The following is a 22095-nucleotide window of genomic DNA, read 5'->3' on the forward strand; positions in this document are numbered from 1 at the left end:
GTAGTTATTTCTCTCACAAAACTTTTTTTTTTGAAAGTTTATTGGGGTGACAGTTGTTAGTAAAGTTACATAGATTTCAGGTGTACAATTCTGTACAATTCTGTATTACATCATCTATAAATCACATTTGTGTTCACCACCCAGAGTCAGTTCTCCTTCCATCACCATATATTTGATAACAAAACTTTTTGTACTGACTCTTTACCATCACAAGAATGTTTTCTTTTGTGTTGATTAAAGTTGAGAGCATAATGCTAGGAAGTGGTTCCTTGAAGGCAGGACTTTGGCTATAGAGTGTAATATGCAGCCTTCTTCTCATCTGATTTGATACAATAGAGGCATGGTTAGTTTAGAGAGAATAAGTTTCTAGTCTTCTTTCTCTGATCCCTCCATGCATCATTTAAAGCTAACACTTTCTACTCCTTGCAAATCTTTCCTCTTTTGCTTTCTATTTCTTGAACTTAAAACAAAACAAAACAAAACAAAACATGATAGAATGCCATTTCACTTTTTTCTCATGAGGCTTATTTATAGGTATCCCCCAAATTCTGCTGGATAAGTCTGGTTTTTCTCCGTATTCATTCACTCAGTACATTCATCCACACTCTTGGCTTGAGTTGTACTTTCTTACAGGATTGATTTACAAATCGTGGACTATTCTAAATCACAATTTGTACCTGTTGTTGGGACACATCTTCCTTTGAATAGCCTATGGTAACACTGGGCTTACTTACTTCCAAAATAAAAGTCACCCCATCCCACCAATACGGGTTTCTTTCATTGTGTCCCAGGTGAGGGAGAAATTTTGAGGTAACCTTTCCTTCTCTGCTATCTTTTATTCCTATACTTAATTTGGCATGAAGTCCTCTTGTTTCTATTTAAGATGTACCTTGGATTTCCCATTCCTTCTGCATTTCCTCATCTTCACTATACAGACCCTCATTATCTCTCACCTTAATTCGCTGCATCCACTTTCACACCACCCTCTGGTTTTTTTTTCTTTAAAGCTTCCCAAACTCCTTGCAGTGACTTTTAAAAATGTGTACCAAGTTGTACTGGTATATTTTCCTTAAGTAGAGAGTAATTGTAAGAATTTTTACTTACACTTCCCTCTGGGCGTAATGCTAGATGAAGTAGCTAATCACTAGGTAATTGCTCACTCATTCATTCAGCAGCTATTTATTGAGTAGTTACTGGTTTCCCTGTGCTCCAGTTACTTTCTCTCAGGGAGCTTGCAGCTAAAAAGTCTGTTGCGGTACAGGAAGCCTTCTCTGAGGAGGTGGCATTTGTTAGGAGACCTGAAAGTGAGAGAGCTACTTCTATAAAGACATGAGGAACAGTTGCTCCAGGCTGAGAGAACCACTGAAGGGGAATATCAAAATGGTCACTGTGAGTGGAACATAGTAGAGAGACAGAGTGGCGGGAGAAATAGTCAGAATACCAGGTGACAGATGGCCTACTAGGCCATGGTAGCTAAGTACTGTGGATTTTTTTCTAAGTGATGGGTAAGCCATTGGACAAATTTGGGTTAGAAAGTGATGTGAGGTGATATATTTGTCACTGAGTTAAGAATGGAATTAGGGAGACTATAATGGTAATATAAGAGAGCAATATCTTAAATTATCAAGGTAACAAGCAGTAATAAATGTTTTGAGTAAGGAAAAATCAACAGGATGGATTGCGTGGAGGGTGTGAGATAAAAAAGGAACCAAGAAAAACTCAGTTCTGTGTGCTGGGACATGTACTCTATCATCTATTTTTCCCCTTGTGTATAATAAGAAATATCTCTTTCCTGCTTATTTGAAGGAATGGTTATGAGGCTCTGATGAAATAATGGATGGAGCCCATTGTGAACCTTAAAACACCAAAAAATTGTGTTACTTTTTAACACTGAACAATTAAAAGCTTTCCTTAAATCGTGCCTTGTTAACTAAGAAATTTCTGAAACCTTGGATTTTGCAGGGATAAGAACTCTAAATCACTTGTAGTTTAGGACATAGTTTAACTTATAACTTCCCTTGGGTTTATAGTGTATAGTTTCTTCCTAAAGATATTTTCAATGTTCAATAGTTTTGTCACTATTCATAAGTTTTTGTGTGAGGCATTATCTCCTATTAATTGATAATAAGTAGATCACATGGTGGCCATAAGCTGAACTGCTAATTTAATCACAGAGGAAAGGTATCTATAAACAATACCTGTCTTTTGTTTGTAGTGTAGTTAAGACAATGCGGTTCTTGTAAATATTTGAAAACAAAACTATCCCACATGTTCTATAGTTTATTTACTAATATGTTTCATTATGTTAACCCCGGGGTGTTGCTGATTATAAATAAAACATAATCTACCATGCCATAATAAATAATCACCTATAAATAACTCTAACTATTTTATCTTTATTTGTATTATGCCAATTGTACTTTTCCCGACAACTTTAGATTGATTTAAAGTGACTTACGCCATCAAGAAAGACAAAAATTCTAAACAAACTTTTTATTTCTGAAATTACTTAATCAAGTATGATTTAGCTGAATTCTATTTCTGTTTTCCTATTGCAGATTTCTCAACAGTGATGTCACAAGACTGACCACATTGATCACAGTAAGACCAAAATGATAATTAAGCTTTTAAGGGTGTTTATTTTCTCTGAGAATGAGAATTGAGTTAGAAAGTATTTATAATTTTAAATTATTATTTGTTCTTTCAACAGCCAGTTGAATGTTTACATTTTCAATGAATCATCTCACATTTCTAGTTATTTAAATACTTTCAAAATATTGCTTTAAATGATTTAAAAACATTTAAATGATATAAAAATGATTTAAGATGAGAATTACTTTTAATTTATAACTGAAATTATATGCCTAATTACATATTAACATATTTCTGTGTGAATCTTAATCTGCACATCTTTCTTTCTTTTTTCTTTTTTTTTTTAGTTTTTATTTTTACTGAAAAATATCAAAACATTTAAGGTGATTCCATATTAGGAAAAAAATTATAAAAATAAAATTACTTGAGACTGAAATCACTAATTAAGGAAAGACTGAAAAAAGACTTGAAAGGATTATTAGGCTTCTTCTGACTTAAATTTTTTATTGATATTTAAATGATTTATAAAGAGTCTTCCAAATATGGAGAGTTGTTGAAAAGGGATAGTTCTCTAAAGTAACTGATACTTTTCTTCTTTAATTTTATTTAAAATATTAATTTCTACTGTGTATAAGGACATATGTTAAAGAAAAACTCTTTCTAAGGCTTTGATCCTTATTATTATATATTCTAACTACTTAAAATCTCAATTACAATAATGAGATTTTAAAGCATTTTTGAAAAATCTTTCTAAAAAATGGAGAAATAAGTTTAGAGTAAATTATTTACTCAATGAGTCTGCTTCTTTAATCTTGTTTTAATTGTTTATTAAGTATAAAAGCAGTAATTATCAGAAATGTAAATTTATATGTAATCTTTTATTTTTTATTTTTCAGTTACAGTTGACATTCAATATTATTTTATACTAGTTTCAGGTGTACAGCATAGTAGTTAGACAGTTATATAATTAATGAAGTGATCCCCTCTGACTAGTCTAGTACCCACCTGTCATTATACATAGTTGTTACCATATCATTGACTATATTCCTCTGCTGTACTTTACATCCTTATGATGTATAGATAATCTTTGTATTTATGTTTTAACTTTTTTTAAAAAACTGGTTCATTTATTAGGTTTAACACTTTGTAGAGGCCAGAGAGAACTTTTTTGTGTGTTTTTAAAGGCTTTATCATTATCAGTGAGTCTACAGATATTTATGGTATGTTTCATTCATTTTCCTAAGGGAGCATTTTAACTCTCTCTGATTTGTAGCTCTTTGCTTGTTTGTTTTTTCTTAATCAGCACTTTATTGCCCTAACTGAATAGTTTGTATTAAAATAATTATGTAGTAACCTTCTGTTTATTATTTAGTGCTTTTACAATCAAGGAAGTTTAAAATTAGCATTGGATGAAAAAGGTAGTTTTTTTTTAAATTTAAAAATGCTGACTCTCACAGTGCATTTTGAAGATAATATTTAGAGTTTAATTGCAACTGTCCTAAATTTAAGAATTTCAGGAAGATAGGTGGTGTTCAATATTATCAGATGTTAAATAAGTTAAAGTCTAAGAAATATTCATCTGAGTGGTTCATAAGTGACTGAAAATAGAAACTCTTACTTTGTAATAATGTCAGGGTTGTGAGGCTTTCTCCATCCTCCTGAGAGAAGAGAGGGTAGATTTCAACACTGATTCAGGTTTAGGATGCTATTGAGAGAGTAGTTCAAGTGACCATGGGCTGGAATGTGAGGCCAGAGAAGGTGCGATATTTTCAGAGAAAATGGAGAGGGTAAGGGACTAATCCCAGGTAGAGAAGTTGGTGAAATGAGATGATAAAGTAAGAGCCCAAAGAGAAAAGTTGTGGTTAGGAGAGGGAGCTTATACATTGTTTCAGAGCTGGAGCTGCAGTGAGTATTTATATTTTATATAATGCACACCTTATATATGTTTTTCATCAGAAATTTTCAGAACTCAGGAGAATTTCTATTTTTTCCTCTAAGGGACAATCCACAGCAATGTCAAAATCTTTTAACTGACCTTCCTTCTTCCTGACCATCATCAATTCCATTGAAGCCTATACACAATCCTCAGTTGAATCTTATTAAAGCATTGCTCTCATTCTTTTACTTCTCTAGTAGAAGATGTATAGTAACTTCTCATTTCTTACAAGATCAAATACAGACTTTCTAACTTGGTATTCAAGATCCGTCATCAGTTTGGCTCTAACGTATTAGAACCAAATATCCTACTATTCAAGAAAAAGAATCCTACACTGTACCCAATGTAGACAACATACTCCACATTGAATGTACATTTTGGCTCCATACTTGCATTCACATCATTCCCTTTCCCTAGAATACTCTGTTTTCTTTTAGGGCTTTTATTTCTTCTGATGATATCAAACCTCCTCTCCAATGCCTTGTCCACATGTAATCATCCCTCTGTGGCCTTCCCTGATCATCCTAATTAAAAGCGATCCTCTCTCCCTAGTAGTTTGGTAATGCTTAATTTTTATTTTTCCTATGGTATTGAAAACATTCTCATATTTTGCATATCTGACTATGTTTTCCAACTGTACTCAGAAATGAGTATTAAGCAGATATTTGCTAGTAATCATAAATACCCCAGAAATAGCCAAATTAATTAGTATATTAAGTTTTCTTATATTAAAGTTGAAATAAGTATATTAATGTATGAAGATCCAAAATTGACCCAATAGGAAGCAGGTGGATAGGAAACACATAGGTTTTAGAACCAGAGAGCGTTCGGGTACTCATGCCACTGCATCCTAGGTATGTGACGTTTAGTAATTCAGCCTAGTGAGTATTGGTATTTTCACCTGGAAAATGATATATTACATATATTTAAAAGAATTGTTATAAGATTTAAATGTTATGTTGCCTTTCTTCCCACTTACTTGTTTGACTGTATGGCTTGCTCCTTTACAGATATATGCAAAGGAGCATGAAATCTATCATAAAGATCAGAAATAGATCCCAAACACCCAAATTTACCTTGCTTACACACTGTGTCCCTTTCATTTGTAAGTTTTAACAAATGAATTTCTACTTCCTACATTAACTATATTAATGGTAAATTTATTGATTTACGTGAGTTCCAGCAAGGAAGCTAACTAGATCTATTGATGTAATGTGCTTTTATTTGGAGAAAGCGGGTCAGACCTCACTAGAATGCCAACATCTTAAGAGGCCGGAATGAATTTTAGAATAGTTCAGATTGTGCTACATTCCCCTTATATAACAGTTGAAAAAACTGAGGTCCTGGAAGTTTGAAGGGAAATACTATGCATAATGGTTAAGGACTGGTGTCAGAAAAATCTTTTAAGTTTGTGCTCTGGTATTTATATAGCTGTTGTGATCATGAGTCAATTACATAGTCTAAGGTGCAGTTTTGCCCTCTCTGAAGCAGAGATAATATTTACGTATCAGGAATGTTGTGACTGTTAGATGATATAATGCTTGTAAAATGCAGCCCGGAGGCTGATACACATACACAGTTCTTTTGACCCCTCATCATAGCCATCATCATCACCTGTCGAGTGACTTGCCCAAAGTCACATAGTGAGAGGTCTTGGCCTAACCCTGATTTTGCTTTATTGCGTTATCATTTATACTACTCTGTTTTGTGATCACCTCCTGCTTGAGTCACACTCTCTAAAGGGCATGTACAGGAAGTATAATAAAATAGGACATAGATGTTTCCTTTTCAAATCTCCCTAAATCCTGTCTTCTCTGAGAGTATTCATGCAATTTCACTAACATGCAGTTTTGTTTACATGTAATTTTATTAACAGAGTGGTTACATTTTATTTTTAAATATTCTTATTTAATGTTTTACTATGTCCAAAGCAACTTATAAAATAATTAAAGTGGCTTTTTCTGTTTTTATTAAAATTCCTTTATTCCTCTTGATAATTTTATTATGAATATTACTTACATTTTTTAGACAATCTCTACCAATAGAAACATATAACTTAAAACTTGAAATTTAGAAGGAACTACTGTATAATTTTATAATGTACACACTAGTAGAAATATTAGTGATAGATAGTACAAATTTAAAATGTCAGTTATGTACCTACTACAGATAATATATAGAGTGGCAATGACTGATAATTGTCCCCTAATACTGATTTTCTCCCTCTACTAAATTTTTTCTGGTGCATCACTACCTGGAATAAAAATATCACTTCCCAACCTCCCTTGCAGCTAGATGTGGTCATATGACTAAGTTTTGGTTAGAGATACATAAGCAGGAGTACTGTGTGCAACTTGCAGAAAGTATCCTTAATGGAAGGAGTGCATTCCCTCTTTTCTCCCCCTTCCTCCTTGCTGGCTGCAATGTAGATGTGACCATTGGACAATGAGTGAAGTCACAAACTGAGAATGGCCAAAGCAATAAAATAGAAAGTTCTTGACGACTTCAGATTGTTACCCTGTCTACACGAGCCTGTCTACATCTGAACTTCTTGACATGATTGAGATAAATCTCTATCTAGTAAGCTACTGAGTTTTGGGCTTTCTGTTACTCACTGCCAAAACTAATCCTGATATACCAACATAATTTGACAAAGACAGTTTATGCCATTGTTAAAATGTCTTTGATTTGTTTATATTTCATTTATTTTTCTTGACTTCTGCTGTCACTTTTGATGGCTTGAATCTTAGGAGAAGAATAGAAAACAGAATGATTTACTCTTGTTTAGAAGAGGAGACTACGGAAACCTTTAAAGAGAAGGAAGCCATCTGGGCCAGATTTTTGAAGTATGAATTAGAAGAGAACCCAGAAAGACGAAATATATAGATTGGAAAGAACATGTTCAGGAACATGCAAATATTTCAGACCAATATTGTTGAAAGGTAAACTTGAGGAAGTAAATGAGCCTACTAAAGGTCACATCTTGTAGGAATTTAAAAACCAAGAAGTTTGGTATATGCTAGGTATCTAGTGAAGGGGTCTGAATATTAATCATTTGACAATTTTTGTTTTTTTCATTAAATATTTAAAAATATATTTTTATACAAGTGTTGAGGAGGGAAGGACAAAACTAACATTCACTGCTTTTTAAGTTCTTTGTATTTGAGCCTTTAACAATTTTACAAGACATATTATTACATTTTACAGATGAATAAACTGAGACTCAGAAAGGTCAAGTGTCTTTCCCAGTATATTCTGTTGGTAGTTAAGTTATTATTTGGAAAGTACAAAAATCAGCCATTTCCAGAGGAAGTCTGCTATGTATTATCTGACTTTAATTTCTTTTTTTCTTTTCTAATACCAAAAGTAGAGTTATAGTCAAATTTTAAATGTCTTTGGTAAACTCTAATAACAGTGAGCAAGCTAGAAGTACAGGTATACCTCCGAGATATTGCAGGTTTGGTTCCAAACCACCTCAATGAGGTGAATATCGCAGTAAAGTGAATCACATGAAATTTTTGGTTTCCAAATGCAAGTAACAGTTATCTTTATACTATACTATAGCCTGTTAAGTGTGCAATAGCATTATGTCTGAAAAAATGTACATACTTTAATTAAATACTTTATTGCTAAAAAATATTAGCCATTATCTGAGACTTCAGCAAGTCGTAGTCTTTTTGCTGGTGGAGAATCTTGCCCTAGAAACGTCAAAAATCGCTGATCACAGACCACCATGACAAATAAATAAAAAGTATGAAATATTACAAGCATCACCAAATTGTGACACAGAAACATGAAGTGAACAAATGCTCTTAGAAAAATGGTGCCGATAGACTTGCTCGACACAGGGTTGCCCCGAACCTTCAATTTGTAAATACGCAATATCTGTGAGGTGCCATAAAGCAGAGCATAATAAAGCGAGGTGAAAGTCTACATAGGAATTTCCATATTTTGTGCCAACTAATACATCTAAAATATTAAAAATTTAAAAGTCTAATACAGTAAAGTTATAAAGCATGTCTTAAACATTTTGTTTACTAGAGTCTGAATCGTAAACAATATGTTTGCAATTAGTATGTGGCAGCCATTTAAATTGCTTCCTACAGATTATTTATTCCTAAGTGTATATTTGGATAGAAGAAACCACAATTCACCCCTATTGCCTCTCTCCCCAAATTGAGCTATTTTAGCATTAATGAAGCTAAAAGCAGACATGGCTTTCTCTGTATGAGAGACTATACAGATATAAATGACACCATGATGAAGAGACCCAACTAAACTTCTTTAAACAAATGAAAGTATGCAATGTTACACACTCATTTGGCTTAAAGATTAGTTCTTATGTGCAAATTCTAAATGAGTGACTATTTAATAAATCTGCCTGAAAAAGAAAAAAGACAGTAACTTAACAAAGCTTAAAAGTCATGTTAGAAGCATCAGAGAACATAAAAGAAAAACTAGTTTTCTACTTTGCTTGGATTTTTTAATTTTATTGTAGTGAGCAAGGGATCTAGCACCTAGACTAAGTAAATATTTTCTGAATTAAAGTGACTTGAAATTTAATCTTGTTAGTACATCATTCTCTTCCTCTCATATTTTCTAGAATACCAATGCATATTTCTGTTCTGAGATGTACATTTACAGACATGTTAGTCAAGGAATAAAGTACAAGTATAGTCTACAGAAAGTGTTTTACAGATGACAAGAAGGGAGTTACAGACTGAGTTATGGGATTATGATATTTGATGCATTCGTTTTAAAATAAATGCACAAATGAAAACTGGAGAAAAGATTTTGACATAAATGGAAAAATTGTTGTATATCATCAAAAGGTACTTAGGTTAACATGTCATAGATGTTTAAAAAAATCTAACTAATACAAATATTTTGATGCTGTCCTTAATGTGAATGTGTTAAGACATATATCAATAAGTACATTTCCATCATAATATAAGCTAGTACATGTAAACTTTTCCACATGCCATTTATTTTGTGAATGGCATGTCTAATGCTTATAGATTTATTCTCTGGTTTTCTTTCCTCTCAGAAAAAACTCAACTTTTGTTCATAAAATTCATGATTATTTTCTCTTTATGGCCCTTACCCCTGAATATTCCTGTGTCTTTTTTTTTTTTTTTACTCTAGTTGTTTCATATTTTCACTGTCAGTCTTATGGAAAGGAAATTTTAGAAAACTTACACACTTGGCACGAAACACAAAAGTCATAGCTCTCCTCAGATGTTACCTGCTCCATAAAACCTCTGAATCCCCCTGCAGTTGGACTTAATTTCCCCATTATTTCTGTCTTTCTAGTATTTTTTTCCATCATAGCATTATTCAACACTGGAGTCCTTGGACCTGAGTATGCAGATACATTCTCCGTGGGGAGAGAGAGTTTGCTACAAGAATTTACAAATTTCCATGTTAATATAAAATAAATTAGTATAAGCATATTCTGGGATTATCTGGGATGGTTACCTTATAACCAATTACTGCCATGTACTTTCAGGGCTATGATTGTGTTTAATTATGTCAATCTTATAAGAAAAGAGGAAAACTAGATTTGATACGTACAAATGCTTCATTTGTACCAAGTGAGGGCCAGATGACATCATAGTAAGCTAAATTAAAGCTTTGTAGTAGTTTGAGTACAAAGAAATGGTGGGAATATGGAATTGTTTAGGGAGCACTAGACCTATAAGATAGACATGGCAAACTCAAATATAACTGGAAAATAATTGGGAAGTAGCAGTCAGCATTCATGTTGAGTACAGTGATTTCTTTTTAACAAAACCATCATATGATAATTTGAAATCTAGTTTTGTAGCTTTTATGTGCATACTTTGTAAATTTGTTTTGGTACTGTGTTTGAATAAGATATGTAAGCAAGAAGAGTTTATTCTTATTCATAGTTTTACTTTTCTATGTATTTCAGTAATGTAATGATTTTATTAATTTAAATCAATGCACGTGTTCACAAGACGTTTTCTTCTCCTTCTTAAGGGTCTACATGTAACTTATGTTTAGGGCCCTTACCTGTCTTAGATGAGATGTATGTCCCACTCTTTCACCTATTAGACTCTACAGTCCCTACAGTCTAGTAAAAGCATAGATTGTTTTCCTCATTCTTGAAGTCCCCTTAGAGTCTGTTACCATGCCTTGTTCCCAGGTGTGGCGCAGCAGGTATTTATGCAATAAACTGGCCTATGCTGGGGTGCCTCTCAGTCATCTGCCAGATTGAACTAGAGTGGATAAATATATAGAAAACATGTGGGGCCTAAACATTTTAATAAGTTGAAATTCATACAGATTTACAAATTCCTCTTTTTAAGTTAAATATCCCCTGGGATTTGGAACACTTACAGTGTTGTACCAGTGTGAATTACTTTAATTTGATAATCAAAGAATATATAGTGTGGCGATAGGAGAATGAAAGATTTTGTGTCAGGCTAGAACTGAATATAGAGATTTAACCAGAATGCTTCAGGGAACAAGATATTTCATCATTGCAAAAAATATGTAGTTTTATATAGTTATGGCAGCTTGAGATCATTGGTTTCCCAGATAGAGGAGAAACAAGAGAAGGGAATGAGAAAGGGGTATAGAGGTACTAAAGACACCGTCCTCCCACCTTTGGGATATTGCCTCGGCAGTGTTCCCTTTAGCTTAGATGGAAGTAAAACTGACATAAATTTAAATCTATTAGAATAATACAGCAAACGTATTTTCTAACTTTCTAGTTCTGTTATGATAGATTTTTGTATGACGTTGCCATAGCATAGAGTTCAGCTGTCTTACCAACTGCTTCAGTGTCTTCCTATTTTCTACTTTAATTGAATTCCTATATATCAAAGCCATTCAAAGTTAGCCATGTCCTATCTACATAACTTCATTTCTCTCTACTTTCCTACACATAGATTGTTTTCTAGTCATAACACGCCTATAACCACAACATACAGTGATGCTTTGGTCGGAGTATCTTTTACATACATCATTTCCTTTTCTTGAAGTTCTAGTACCTCTCTTTATTCAATGCTAATTCATTCTTCAAGTGGTCTTGTAGCCTTTTATGACAACTGTGACCTTCATTGAGCTCCTTTTCCTCTCAAAATTTATTTGATTTTTATTTCCTGCCCACAAACCTCTTTTTAAAATTTTAGAACCTCTATTTTCAGCTCTGTATGTGACATTGGTACCTAGCTATTCCACAGGCACTAAATTCAACATGTCTTTTTTTTTTTTTTTTTTTTAAGATTTTATTGGGGAAGGAGAACAGGACTTTATTGGGGAGCAGTGTGTACTTCCAGGACTTTTTTCCAAGACAAGTTGTTGTCCTTTCAATCTTAGTGGTGGAGGGTGCCGTTCAGCTTCAAGTTGTTGTCTTTTCAGTCTTAGTCGTGGAGGGCCCAGCTCAGCTCCAGGCCCAGTTGCCATTGCTAGTTGCAGGGGACGCAGCCCACCATCCCTTGCGGAACTTGAGGAATCGAACTGGCAACCTTGAGGTTGAGAGCCCGTGCTCCAACCAACTGAGCCATCCGGGAGGCAGCTTAGCTCAAGGTGCTGTGTTCAATCTTAGTTGGAGGGGGCGGAGCCCACCATCCCTTGCAGGACTCAATGAATTGAACCGGCCATCTTGTGGTTGAGAGCCTACTGGCCCATGTGGGAATCGAACTGGCAGCCTTCGGAGTTAGGAGCATGGAGCTCCAACCGCCTGAGCCACCAGGCTGGCCCTCAACATGTCTTAAATGTGATCTCATTCTCTCCCAATTTCCCAGAAACCTGGCCCTCTTTACATATTCCCTGTATTGGTCAGTGATATCATCATCTTCTCAACCACTCAAGTCAGAAATATTAGTTATCTCAAACTACTTCTTCAAAAACTCTCATCTATTCTGATAGCAAATTCTATTAATTCTCTACGTGTAATGTGATAACAAGAGCTAATGTTTAAGAGTGCTTGTTGTGTGTCAGGTACTAATCTCAGCATTTGACTTATAGTAACTAATTTAATCTTCCTAACAGCTTTATTTATCATTCCTGTTTTATTTAAGAAAGACATGTATTTACTAACAAAAGTACACACTAGCACCATGAAGCTGTCCATCCAAATAAAAAAAAAGAAAAAAAAAACTTGGATATGACCCAGCCTAATTTATAAGAAATATAGTAAGGACAGAGGGACATATTAAATGACACCAGGAGGATAAAAATCAGGAAATCCAGACTGGGAAACTCTAAAAGACAAAAGACCTATTTTCTTCAACTGAAAATATTAATGGAAAAAAAGACTGGCATGGAGATGTGCTGTTTGCAATTATAGACTAAAAGAGACTGGAGAGACATGTCAGCCAGTTGTAATGTATGGATTATATTTGAGGCCAGATTTAAACAAATGAAAGTATTACAAGACAAAGAAATGTGTACACTAACTGAATACTTAATTTTAAGGAATTTCTGTTAGAAATTATCTTAGGTATAATAGTAGTGTTGGGCTGTGTATGTAAAAAGCATAAATCTAGGGCCGGCCCGGTGGCTCAGGCAGTTAGAGCTCCATGCTCCTAACTCCGAAGGCTGCCGGTTCGATTGCCACATGGACCAGTGGGCTCTCAACCACAAGGTTGCCAGTTCAATTCCTCCAGTCCCACAAGGGATGGTGGGCAGTGCCCCCTGCAACTAAGATTGAACACGGCACCTTAAGCTGAGCTGCTGCTGAGCTCCTGAATGGCTCAGTTGGTTGGAGCGCATCCCCTCAACCACAAGGTTGCCAGTTCAATTCCTCGAGTCCCACAAGGGATGGTAGGCTGCGCCCCCTACAACTAGCAGCGACAACTGGACCTGGAGCTGAGCTGCACCCTCCACAACTAAGACTGAAAGGACAACAACTTGACTTGGAAAAGAAAAAGTCCTGGAAATACACACTGTTGCCCAATAAAGTCCTGTTTAAAAAAAAAAAAAAAAAAAGCATAAATCTATACCATAGAAGCATAAGCATCTTTCTCAGAGGCTGAGCTTGAAGACAAAAAGTACATTCACCAATTACTTTGTTTACTTGGCACCTCTGATAAAAGAGGATTTGTTAAAGGAGGTGACAAAACATTTAGTCTAATAGCATTATTACTCATAAAATATAATTTTGTGATTTTATTTATCTATAACTCTCCTATAAAAAAATTCACTATTGTGTCATATTTTCTCAATATTCAGTGTTTGTTTCATAGAAATATCAGAAGTTCAAGGAAATAAAAACTAATATTTGTAGAACCTCTATAAAAAAATGATAGTCAACTTTCAAATGCTTAATTATGTACCAGACATCGTTTTGTGAGTTTGTTGTTTTAACTTATTTCATCCTCCTCCTAACTTCATGAGGGAGGTATTGTTGTTATCCTCATTTTACAGTTGGGAAAATTGAGCTATAAAGAGGTTAAGCTATTTGCCTAGGGTCACATGGTTATTAATCAGTGAAGTTCAGGGTTCAAACCCAGGCCTTTTGACATGGGCCTGTTTCTTTATTATGCTGCACTGCTACTCTTTATGCCACAGTGCTAGGTGCTACTACTGTTTACTTCATTTATTTCATTTTTCTGGGACTGTCTCAATTTCTCCTTCATTTTAAAAGTATAGTTTTGTCAGATACAGAATCCTTGGTTGACAGTTGTTTTTCTTTTAACACTTAAAAAAATACAATCTCACTGCTTTCTGACCTCCATTCTTTCTAATGAGAAATTGGCTGTTAATTTTATTGAGATTTTTGTACATGACAAAGTTACTTCTCTTGCTGCTTTCAAGATTTTATCTTTTTCTTTTAATAGTTTGACTAAAATGTGTCTCAGTGTGATTCTCTTTGAGCTTATCCTACTTGGAGTACACTGAGCTTGTTGGATGTATAAATTCATGGTTTTCCCCAAATTTGGTATGTTTTGATTTCTTCAAATATTGTTTCTGCCCCTTTCTTTCTTCTCATTTTAAGACACCCATAAGGCATATGTTGGCACTTTTGATGGTATCTCACAGATTCCACAGGCTCTGTTCACTTTCATTTATTTTTTCTTTCTGATCTTCAGACGGGATAATCTCAATTGACCTGTCTTCCAGTTGGCTGATTCTTTCTTCGACCTGCTCAAATTTGATGTTGAACCCTCCAGTGACTTTTTTATTTCAGTTATTGTACTTTTTATCTCCAAATTTTCTATTTGGTTTTCTTTTATAATTTATATATTTTTATTGACATTTTCATTTTATATTGTTTTCCTGCTTTCCTTTTGTTCTTGTCCATGATTTCTTTTAGCTCTTTGAGCATATTTAAGACAGGGAATTTGACCTGGCCTAAAAGAAATGCTAAAGGGGGTTCTTTAGGTTGAAATTTAAGGACACTAGACAGTAATTAAAAACCATGTGAAGAAATAAAGAACTCCAATAAAAATAACTACATAGGTAAATAGGTAAGGAACATAGTACTTGGAAGGAAATAATAGAAGCCAATCTAGGTAGAGGACCGAAAGCAGTGATTATAGTTTGAGATTAACAATTGGAAGATACAGGATATAATAGAGTAAGATAAGGATTTTTTTTTCCTTTTACCTTAAAAGCAATGAGAAGTGTTTGAAGTATGAATTGAAGTTTAAATTGTCAATGACCCAATTTTAATTGAAGCTTACAGAGGTTAAGGAACTCGCTTAAGGTCATACAACAATTAAATGGTAGAATGAGGATCATAATCCAGGAATGTCTTGATCTAACATCTTAACTACCCCATTTCTTATAAATTAAGCAATGTTTAAGAAATTATAAGCTTAAATTTTCATGACCCGAATTTGTTCATTACTTTATTATTTCATCAGATGGTAATTAAATGGCTACTATGTTTGAGGGATGTGATCTTACCCTGTCCAAACCCAGTCATGGTTATATTAATTTTGTTAGCTCTGCTTGTGACCTGTTGCTTCTCAGTAAAAATGTGAAACCACAGTGTTCAGCAGTGACCATTAGAACAAACATATTTGTTATGTTTTTATGATTTCTTCCCCCTCTCAATTCCTATCCTCTATAGGAGAATTAACAGTGCACGCTAATTAATGTGCCAGATTGTCGCCATGTATCATTTTATCTGAGAATTATTGATATTAAATAACTTCTCCAAGTTAACATAAATTAGTAACTGGAATTCAAATTCATTTGTCTCTAACTAAATTCAAAGATGTTTCTACTCAAAGAATAAAAAACTAATTTATGTTGAAGTATATGTATTTAGAAATAGAGTACTTGCTCAATAAATATTTGCTAGCTGATTGAATGACAGAAGCAGGATTATGGAAGAATAGTATTCCAGAATCAGCCAGTGTGTGTGCCCTGAGGTGATTTTTCTGAAATGCATTCTTCAAACAATTTATGTACTGCCAGTCTCTTTCTTATGTAATTATCTTTATTTTTGTATACCTCTGTTGTAATATTGATACTCAGTAGGGGAAGAGACATGATATATACTGTCAAATGGGAAGTTGCTTGTTCTCAAATATTCTGTCAACAGAATATTCCACAGATAGGAATTGTGAGCATTCATTCAATCAGTGAATATATTATGTGTTTTACATTCTGTCAGTCACTCATTTATTCATCCATCCATTCAGCATATATATATGGAACACTGACTTATATACTTCTGTCTAGCTATTGGCGATACTATGGTCAATAAGACAAAGTTCCTTCATTAAGTTTGCTTTCTAGTAGGAGAACAGTAGTAAAGAAATAAATATTTTCAAGTCTTGATAAGAGTTCCAAAGGAGGGGAGAAGTGTGGTAGCGTATATGGGTGGGGACAGGGTAGAATTGAAAGCAATATACATAAAAAGTTGGAGAAGGCCTCTGTGAGGAGGAACTGCTTGTGTTGAGAAATGAATCACCAGAAGGAGCCAACCAGGTGTCTATCTGAGGAAATAGGAATCACAGTGACAGTGAGGCTAGCACATTGTGAGCTAGGGGAATAGAGATAGGTAGATATTGAAAATAGGAAAGTAGTTAGAACTTGTTTCTAATGTGAAGATAAGTCACTGGAAGGTTTTTGGTTGTTGGTTGATTTTATTTCCCTCCACCCCATGTTTATTTGAAAATGTTCCACATTCAACTTTTGTCCCATCGGAGGCTTTTAAAGAGGAAGCCATTGGTGGCATTAAAACAATTTTTATAAATTCCATATGCTTTGTATGAATTTATATTTTTGGAGGCATTCTACTTTGTTCTTAAATTATATACCCTTGTTATCATAGTTAGGAAGTGTCCATCATCTTAATAGAAATGGACATGCATTATCCTTTGATTCAAGAAACATTATGTAATGCTTTTTGAATTACTTAGTAAATGTATAAAGATGGAAAACGTTACTGTTCCTCTTCTCTTCTTTATGACCTTATAGTCTGGTGGAAAAATAGCCACACAAACAGTCATTATAGATGATATAAGTGCCACAGTAAAAGCATCTGTACAATGTTTTTTTTTTGGAATTTAGAAAGGATGGTGTGTTCCCTGGGGTTGGGAAAGGCCTCGTCAACAATACTTGTTCTATGGAGATTTTCTATCCTGCTTTTTGAAGCACAGTAGAGGCGAGATAACACTATTTCAACAGGGATGCTTATGCTGCAAAAAGTCTTTAGAAATAGTTTATAATTTCAGATGTACAGTAAAATATACAAGTGGTATCTGACTTAGTATACATGAGAAAATTGAATTTCTCTTCTAAGTGGAGGGTGAAAACGCATTATTTCTCTTTTTGTTACTACTGCCCGTTTTCCTTCTGTTTTCTCTCACCTTTTATTCTTCATTTTTCAAAGTGTACATGAGGTGGGAAGAAGATAAAAGTTTAAGAGTTTTGAAGGAAGGCTTCATAACAAATTTTGGAGGTTTTTTTGAGGGGGAGATGTGATTATAAAAAGGGAATTAATTTATTTCTAAGCTGGTGATAGGATCTTCTGATGGTCCTCTTTTGGGAACTTCAATTTTTCCACCACTGAAAATTCTAGGTAGATATATAAAGCTTCCTACAGTAATGTTAAGCATGTGCTGTCACAAATTACACATGCCAGACTGATATGAGATTCATGTCAGCACAACTGGAATGGAACATAACCGTAAAGAAAACCACGTGCTTTGTAAGTTTGTTGGTCAAATATCAGAGCAAAGATTCTTAGAAAAATTAAATTGTATGAAACATAGGCAGATGCCTAAAGAGAAAGTACAAACTTACAAGCAAATGCAGAGTACCCTCATGCCAGGATATGACATGAGGAGGAATGAAACCAGCACAATGCTATTTAGGACATAATTATGCTGAGAGAATTGAAGGAACTATAGGAGAAGGGGTTATTTCCTCCTTATGATTAATTTAACTATTGAATCAAAAGAGACAGTGTGGTATTGAATAGAGTGACTATAAAAAGAAAAGTAAAGGAAAAGTAGCAATAGCAGCAGAATTTCAAGTAAGGATAAGGATAGCAAGGCTTTATTTAATAAAAACTGACCTTAAAGTTAATTGCACCAGAGAATTTACCCCTGGATCCAGCATCATCCTATATAAGAGGATTTTTAATGTAGAAAAAACTGTTTGAGACTAAGGAAGAGCACATGGAAGAGAAACCTTTACCGGGTTTCTGGAAAAGATGGTGGCTTAAACATACACACTTTAGCTAACTGCCGAAGCACCCATAATTTGATAGGAAACACAACAAGAAAAAGGCATAAGCAAAGAAATAGAAGAGGAATAAATAGCAACAAAATTCTGGAAGCTGGAGAGCAGACGATGAGTAGTAACCGATTTAGCAGATTAACAGAACTGAATTACCAGTGGACAATGAGGAAGGCTGTATGTAAAGAAACACTGAAACTTTCAAAGAAACTTTGAAACCCCGGAGGACTCAGAAATGATCAGTTCCACGTATCTCCAGGAGGGGCAGCAGAGGGGGAGAGTTATAGGTGCACTTGAAGCCCTAAATACATAGACAGTATGAAACTATAAAATGTTTATGTTGTATTCCTCAGGTCTCCTTTACTTAACACCCAGTACCAGACTGGAGGTTTAACCTCTGGAGTGGATAAAACCGCGGGGGTCTCTGGATTAAGGTACATGAAATATAATACCTTTGCAGACAGGGCCTTCATAGGAAAATGGAGATTGAATACTCCAGTATATATTGAACACTTCCAGTATATATTAAATATATACTGAATACTGTGGTCCCCAGTAATCTTTATTCACTTGGCTTCTAGAGAGATCACCTAAAGATAAAAATGTCAGCGAGGTTTCCCTCATGAAATGCTTTAGCCAGATCACCCAAAAGTGAAGTCCATCATTGACAAGCCCCACACAAATTCACAGAAATTTTAATTAGGTTTGTAAAGTTCCATTCTATAATATGAGTGGTTGGGCATGGTTCATCAAACATTTGAGGGAATCTTGTGTTAGAAATGGCAGAGACTGAAACAAGTCGGAAAAAAAGCAAATTAGAGGAAACAGAGACTCTTGAGGAGGAAGAAAACTTAAACAATTATTATAATTAATATCTTAAGAGAAGTAAGAGAAGATAATATGTCACAGGAAGAGTTTGCTATAAAAAAAGAACAGGCAAGAAAAAGACAGAAAGCTCTTATAAGTTAAAATATCAAATGAAAAGCTTACTTAGAAGGATTAGAAGATAACATTAAAGACATCTCACAGAAATTAGATAAAAGGAAAAAGAAAATAGAGAAATGACAGGACCAATTGAGAAGGTACAACATCTGAATTACTAATATATATGGGGAGAGAAAAGGGATCCCGGAGGGAGGAAAAATTTGAGAGAGGAGTACCTTTAATAAGTAATTGAAGACAGATATTTCTCATAAAAAAAGACTTTTGCATTTTTTTAATGTTCTTATCCCATAATGCTTTTCCCTTTTTCACATTTGAAATGAACTTGTTCAAGTCCTATTCGTTTCGTTTTTTATAAGCTTTTCTTTTTGTTGAGGAGAAATTCATAAGGCAAAAAATTAACCATTTAAAAGTGAACAATTTAGAGCAATATTGTGGAACCTCTATCTCTATCTAGTTCTAAAACATTTTCACCACCCCAAAAGGAAACTTCACACCCATTAGGCAGTTGCTGTCCATTTTGTCCAAACTCCCACCTCAAACCAGCAATATGTCTCTATGGATTTAACTATTTTGTAGATGTTATATAGATGGAATAATACATACATGACCTTTTGTGTCTGGATTCGTTCACTTATTTTGGAGGTTCATTTACCTTGTAGTGGGTATCAGTACTTCATTCTTATTTATATCTGAATATCCCATTTTGTGTACATACCACAGTTTGTTTATCCATCTATTGATGGACACTTGGGTTGTTTCCACTTTTTGGCCATTGTGGATTGTGCTGCTATGAACATGCATGTGCATATATTTGTTTGAGTACTTGTTTTCAGATGTTTGGGGTTTGAGTTGCTGGGTTAGGTGTTAATTTTGTGTTTAACTGTTAGAGACTCCACCAAACCTGTTTTCACAGTAGGTGAATGAACTGTTTTGCATTCCCATCAGCATTGTATGAGGTTTCCAGTTTCTCCATATCTTTGCCAATATTCGTTGTTATTATTATTTTTAATATTAAAGCTATGCTAGTGGGTGAGAAGTGGTACCTCAATGAGAGTAGTTATTGGCCATTTGTGTATCTTCTTAAGAGAAATTGTCTTTTCAAATCCTTTTTAAATGGTTTGTTATATCTGTATTGAGTTGTAAACGAGTTTTTTATATATTCTGTATACTAGACCTTTACCAGATACGTGATTTGCAAATATCTTCTTTATTATAATGTTCTTTAATGCTCCCCAAATTTTAATTCTTTGAAATCTAATTTATTTTTTTTCCTTTGTTGCTTGTGCTTTTGGTGTCATATCTAAGAATCCATTGCCAGATCCAAGTTCATGAAGACTTACTGCTATGTTTCTTCTGAGTGTTTTATGATTTTATTTATGTTTAAGTCATTGATCCATTTTGAATTAATTTTCATATATAGTGTAAGATAGGGGTACAACTTTGCTCTTTTACATACAGAAATCCGTTTTTTTCAGCATCTCCCACTGGAATGGTTTTGGCACTCATGTCAAAAATCAGTTGGCCATAGACGTATGGGTTTCGCTTCTGTACACTCAATTTTATGCCATTGGTCTATGAGTATATGTTTTCCCTACACTAGTGCTACATTGTTTTGATTGCTATGTTTTAAAAATGGGAAGTGTGAGTCCTCCAACTTTGTTCTTCTTTTTCAGTATTATTTTGGCTTTTCAGGGCCACGTGCAATTCCATTTAAATTTGAGGGTTAGTTTTTCTATTTCTGTAAAAAAAAAAAAAGCTGTTGGAATTCTGATAGTGATTGCATTGAATCTGTAGTATTGTGATCCATGAGCACTGGATGTCTTTGCATTTATTTAGGTTATTTAATTTTTTTTAATTTTTTTATTTAAGTAGTGTTTTGTAGTTTTTAGTATACAGGTCTTTCACCCACTTGGTTAAGTTTGTTCCTAGGTATTTTATTCTTTTGGATGCTTTGTAAAGGGAATTGTTTTCTTAATTTCCTTTTTGGATTGTGCATTGCTGGTGTATAGAAACAGCTGATTTTGTGTGTGTGTTTTTTTTTTGTTTGTTTGTTTTTTTGTTTTTTCCCAGTCTTTGAGATTTTTATCTTCGGGATCATGTCATCTACAAATAGAGATAGTTTTACTTTTTTCTTTCCAATTTGGATGTTCTGGCCAGAATGTCCAGGGGTAAAAGCAGTCTTCTTCCTGATTCTCGTCTTCTTCTTGATCCGAGGGGGAAGCTTTTGATCTTCCATCATTTAGTATGATGTTAACTGTGGGTTTTTCAGAATGCCCTTTTCAGGTTGAGGAAGTTATTCTGTATTCCTTCTTTTCTGAGTCCTTTTTTTTTTTTTTTTTTTTTTTACAAATATCATGAATGAATAATGGGTTATGTCAGCTGAGATACCATGTGACTTTTCTCCCTTTTGTTACAGTTATATGATGTGTGTTACACTGATCAATTTTCTTATATTGAACCATCTATTTATTGTTAAAATTTATTTGCAGTCTACAGTAAGCTTTTTCTTCTCAAATTGAGTAATAAACTAGTTATTTCATTCTGCTACTCTCTAGGATAACTATACTTTTATTATTTCATATAGTTGTTGTTTGTAATTTATTTGTTTATGTCATTTTAAAGATTTTTTTAAAACTCTTAAACCTTTTTGGTAGTAATGTATAATTTTATGAATATCTTTAGGAAATATAATCTCTAATCAGTTTTTGCATACATATAGTAAGTTGATTTTCAGTAAAAAATTTGTATATTTGATCAGATTAATAAATATAATGCCCTTATTTTAATTTAATCTGATAATTTTGTAATATATAAAGGCAATTTTCTATTTTGTAAGGGACACAATTTTATTTATAATTATGCAAGACATACTTGATCAACTTTTAAGACAGACATCTCTGCATAAGCATGTAAAGGACTCGTTTTTAAAAATTATTGTAAAAATACAT

At 33.9% G+C, this 22095-nt stretch overlaps 1 protein-coding gene across 22 annotated transcripts in view; it reads left to right on the top strand.

Moving 5' to 3' along the window:
- The window catches only part of BAZ2B (bromodomain adjacent to zinc finger domain 2B), a 245977-nt gene that overhangs the window by 49336 nt on the left and 174546 nt on the right, over positions 1-22095 (top strand). For all 22 annotated transcript variants that reach the window (XM_033112763.1, XM_033112772.1, XM_033112767.1 and 19 more), the window contains one exon: positions 2559-2601. The gene's annotated coding sequence lies outside the window, so the exon portion shown is untranslated. The remainder of the gene's footprint in view (positions 1-2558; positions 2602-22095) is intronic.

The sequence above is a fragment of the Rhinolophus ferrumequinum genome, chromosome 8 (assembly GCF_004115265.2).
Source record: "Rhinolophus ferrumequinum isolate MPI-CBG mRhiFer1 chromosome 8, mRhiFer1_v1.p, whole genome shotgun sequence".
Classification (NCBI taxonomy): domain Eukaryota; kingdom Metazoa; phylum Chordata; class Mammalia; order Chiroptera; family Rhinolophidae; genus Rhinolophus; species Rhinolophus ferrumequinum.